The 4,949-nt window shown below is 41.0% G+C and overlaps 1 protein-coding gene across 1 annotated transcript in view; it reads right to left on the reverse strand.

Annotated features, from left to right (window-relative positions):
- The window catches only part of LOC102378964 (putative P2Y purinoceptor 10), an 11,968-nt gene extending 8,159 nt beyond the window's left edge, over nucleotides 1–3,809 (reverse strand). The window contains exon 1 of the mRNA XM_006028348.3: nucleotides 3,636–3,809. The gene's annotated coding sequence lies outside the window, so the exon portion shown is untranslated. The remainder of the gene's footprint in view (nucleotides 1–3,635) is intronic.
- Between the last annotated feature and the right edge of the window lie 1,140 nt (nucleotides 3,810–4,949).

Consider the following 4,949-nt stretch of genomic DNA (forward strand, 5'->3'; position numbering starts at 1 on the left):
GAAAGAGCACTGAAATATGGCATATCCAGATTGGCTGGCCCTCCCTTTGCAGCTTCTAGCATTCAGAAGTCTAGGATGTCCTGCTTGTGAGGTTGCAGCACTAACTACCATGTTAAATACCACTGATGGACCCATCTTTCATGAATTTTTCCAGTGCCTTTTTATGCTGATTAAATTATCAGCCTTTACAATGTCTTGTGGCAATGAGCTCCACAAGTTAATTGCAGCCTGAGTGAAAAAGATATAAAGCCATTTGCTTTATATCTGCTACCTGCTCATTTCATTGTATATCCCCTAGTTCTAATATTGAGAGGGGCAATAAATAGTAAATTGCTATTTACTTTCTCTATGCCATTCTGATTTTATAGTCCTCTGTTTTATCACACTGCCCCAGTTGTCTTTTCTTTTTCTAAGCTGAAAAATTGTAGCCTGCTTAGTTTTTCCTTGTACAGAAGTATCCTCATACCTTGGCCCATCCTTGTTGCCTTTCTCTGTACCTTTCTAGTTCTGCTGTCACCATTTTTGAGGTGTGGGGAGAGAAATCAGAACTGCATGCAGTATTCAAGGTGTAGGCATTCCCAGGGTTATACATAAGCATAATGACACTTTCTGTTTTTTCAATTACCTTTTTAATTTCTGGTAGTGTAAGAGTTATGTTGTAGTCGTGATGGTCCAAAAATTATAAGAGGCAGCGATTTCTTAAAGTGGTGTCTTTTATTGAACCAACTGTGTAGTTGGGATAGAGTTACACAAGCTTTTGAATGCATGACGTTCCAATCCAGTCACACGGAGAAAGGGGACTTGGTCTGGCCCTGTGACCTGGCCCCAAACCAGCTGCACATGGGGAGGGGGCATTGCCTGGCCCTGCGGAAGGAAGCTGGCGTGGCAAAGTCTCAACCTAGCCGGATGGAGGGAAAGGGGTGTGGCTCCGATCGTGCTGTGCGGTGGCAGGGTCATGGCCCAGCTCTGACCCATCCCATGGGGCTTGGGATTTTGGCAGTGAGGAGGGATGGCAGTACAAAGTGCCACTGCTCTCCCACCTCCAAATTTCCCATCCCATGGGCAATCCCACAGGCTGGATTCCAAGGCTCCATGGGCTACATTTGGCCTGCAGGCCAATGGTTGAGCATCCCTGGTTTGCACAGTTTTCTTTGTACAAGTATTTGATTTTCAGGCACTTGTGCAATTGGACAATTTTTATCTGTTTTGTTTTGTTTTTAAGTTAAAATGAAACCTTTTTTCCATGCTGGCCACAGAACAGCCACAGATTAGTGCCCTTTACTGACTGCTATCTTGGCTTAGAGCAAAAGGTTCCCCACCCAACTGCCAACTACAGTCCCAATGTAATTTAGTACCATTTGAACATTTTTCTCAGTGATAGATTTTCATTTTTGCAGTGAAAAAGGAGCCCAGGTTAGTCCTGCTAAGATCACTTATTCTCTTCATCCCTAAAAAATATACAGAAGACCAGGGTTCTCTTCTGCTTCTCAAAGTTTTTATTACTCACAGCAGTGGGTACATGACGTACATTGTGATATCATCTCATAGTGGTCAGTCCCAAGTCAGAGGTGCCGCGTAGTACTTTCAGTTCCCCGGGTGTTGTCAAGCAGGGGAAGAGGGTGTCAAAAGGGGTCGGGGGGAGGTGCTAAGTGTGCACCCATTTAGTACCCACCCTTCTGGCACCCAGAGATGATGCCCATGTTTGTACAACCCAAGCAGAATTTGATATTAATGAAATCATAGCATATATGGTTGGAAGAGACCTCAAAAGGCATCTAATTACGTACAGCTCGCACTTGAAGCCAGTGTCGCCTAAATCCACAGCCCACATACATTAAGCTCTGCTTGACAAGCAGAAACTGCTTTTTTAATTCAGTGACACTGCTTCCGTGCCTGATGGCAAGTAGCTGTATTTCCAAGGGAAAGGTTATTCAGGAGAGATGAGGGGCTCAAATATTCATATTGCAGTTCACATGTTTGAAGCTGTCACTTCCTTCAAGGCCTCAAGAAGTCCATCGGGAAGGGAAGAATAAAGCTGTTGGTGCCCTTGGAGAACCCTGCCCCCACTCCTGAGGCCTAAATGCACCTCAGCTTGATGTTTTCCACACAAAAAGATGCTGCCAAGCTAATGAATAGCATACTGCTGGGGAAGGAAGCCCCTAACAAAGCTTTAGAGGTGGTTTAAGAATCAGCAAGGGGGTATTGGCTTGGTTGTTTTTAACTCAAGGCTTAAGAGGGTGGAGAAACGTGTTTCCCTTTCAGAGGAAAATCGAACGCAGGTGGCCCTACGGAGAGAGTATATTAGAATACACTTACATTTGTTTCACATCTGACCTGTACTTTCAATTATTTTTAATAGTTTACTGCTTCTACACTTGCATACAGTGAATGTGGCTAACAACTATTGCCAAGCTGCTGTCAAATTGGATTAAACCCAAGACTCCTTCAGTAAAACTTCCTGAAGTGAATGGGTCTGTATTCAGAGCTGAGCCTCTGCTGACTTGCCCTCCTGCCTTTCTGTCCCTGGCTTCTGTGATTCCTGCTATATTCTATGTCCCTGTGTAACTACAGGGATGTTATTTGGTTTCCACACATCTAAATGAAGACAGATTTCTAGAAAATAATTATTGTAGCTTTTGATCATCTCAATATTTGCTATTGCAGTAGTTTATAGAGGCCTCAGGCTGGGTAAAGATGTCAGCATACAAAGTGATAGACAAAAGACAGGCTCCTGCCCTGAGTGTAGTGCTGAAATGAAGGCAGGACACAGAAACAGGATTTTATTACAGGGACGAGGAGAGGGAGAATATGGGTAATGGTGATAGCAATGTAGGGTTATACAGAACTTCCCTCTGCTGAACTAACAGCTTAAACCAATTTTTAAAATGCACATAAAGGCCAAAAAAAAAAAAAGCATCAGTGGTAAGTAACTTTTCTGTGTTCTTATATGGCTGACTTCAATGGAAATTGCCTGACTATTCTGAATCACTCTGTGCCCCACCCAGTTCTATATTTCTGTAATATTGTGTTTAAAATTTCCAGTCACAGAAATATCAGTACTGAGCTCTTTTCATTATTTTTTCAGTGGCATAAAGAGGGGGGGAGCCCGTATTCCAGATCCAAAGAACCCCAAACATAGGAAAGTTTAAACCAGCCAATATTTTTGACCAAGTTTCCACCCTAGGGTTATGCTCAAATTCTCAGAGAAGGGGAGAAATGTATCGTTGTAACAAAATCTGTTGAAGACATGAAATAACCTCTTTACTTAAGCAGAGTAGGCTTTCTAGAGCTTTTTAAAATAGCAATTATTAAATGTTAAACTCATGCACTGAAATAGAATATGTAAAATGAAATTAAATGATCTGTTTTAGCAGCTTGTATCAATCAAGAAAACACTTTCTATAAAATACTTTCATTGCTTTCTGATCCACAATAGCAGTCTTCTCCCTACTTATCTACCTGCATAGAAATAGAAATGATAGAAATGAAATACCTTTCTGTCAAAGTCTGCTGAAGCTACCTTATTAGACTATTTATTTGGTTGAAAAACTCTCTTGAAAAAACAGATCATAGCATCACCAAAGATTGTTATAGGTTAGATGTACAAAAGGAAATGCTGCAGAGAGCAACCTTACCTCACTGTAGTATCCATTCTTCAAGAGGACCTCTACAGCAAGGAGCAGGGGAAGCAACAGCCTTCTATTTTTATTGCTACAACTTCATCTATAAATTCCAACCACAAAGAGACTTAAATTCACATTTAATCTGAGAAGTACTATTTTTTAAAACACCCTTGCCCTAGCACTCAGAACTCCTGCTGGCATCTGCAGACTGCAGTGTCTGTAGAACAGGAAATCCTGTATTTTGTTTCTCTTCCCCAGTCAAAATCTCTGCAGTTACTGACGTTAAATCTAGGCAGGCGATGACGTTATTTTGATGCAAGTGAAGAGGGATTTGCAACGTTTGTGTGTTTTTCCAACAAAATTTGCTGTGACCCCTATATTTTATGCATTCCTTAAATCAGTCTGTATTGTTTTTCTCTTTGGTTTTTTGTCATTGTTGATTCTGTTTGTTTGCTAAAATTATTTTTAAAAATCCAATAATGATTAAAGACTAAAATACAGCTGAAAAATAATATGCATGTCTAAAATGAGTGGAAAATGTGAAATTTGGTTTTAAATTTCACATGCAAAACATTGTGGTTTATTGTTTGAAAGGGCTAAAAATAGCAACATCCAATATAGGCTCATAACATCATTGTCATTTCAGCCATGGCTTTTTTTCCTTTTAATATACACAATTTCTTTTCCATGGGCATATAAAAGATCCCTTCCTCAGAGATGGAAGTGTATACATGGATGGTGACACGTTGTCTTCTGGCATGTCAGAAAACACAGCATGTGTGCATTGCAGTTACTGTCAGTTGCTTGGTTGCTGGGATAATGCGATATGAGCTGCAATGTCACTTGCCAGGTCCCACTCTTAGCACAGATCACATGGCAGCACTACAACTGTCACAGTGCTTCCACTTAGTTCATTTGCTGATGAAAGACCAAAAGAAAAATCATCATTCTAAAATCTCCAGCTGGATTGGTTTTAGGGCTGTTTAGGACAGGCAGGTGCATACTGGAATACCATTATGGAAAAAAAAACCTTATAGAATTATAGAAAATTAGCGTTGGAAGGGATGTCAGGAGATCATATAGTCCAACCTCCTGCTCAAAGCAGGACCATCCCCAACTACATCATCCCAGCCAAGGCTTTGTCTAGCTGTGTCTTAAAAACGTCCAGGGATGGAGATTCCACAACTTCTCTGGGTAACCTCTTCCAGTGCTTTACTACCCTCCTAGTGAGAGAGATTTTTCCTAATAGCTAACCTAAACTTTCCTTGCTGCAACTTGAGACTTAACTTCACCTCTTTGGACCACCCTTCAAGTAATTAAAGTCTG

Source organism: Alligator sinensis, unplaced genomic scaffold, assembly GCF_000455745.1.
Source record: "Alligator sinensis unplaced genomic scaffold, ASM45574v1 scaffold294_1, whole genome shotgun sequence".
Taxonomy (NCBI): domain Eukaryota; kingdom Metazoa; phylum Chordata; order Crocodylia; family Alligatoridae; genus Alligator; species Alligator sinensis.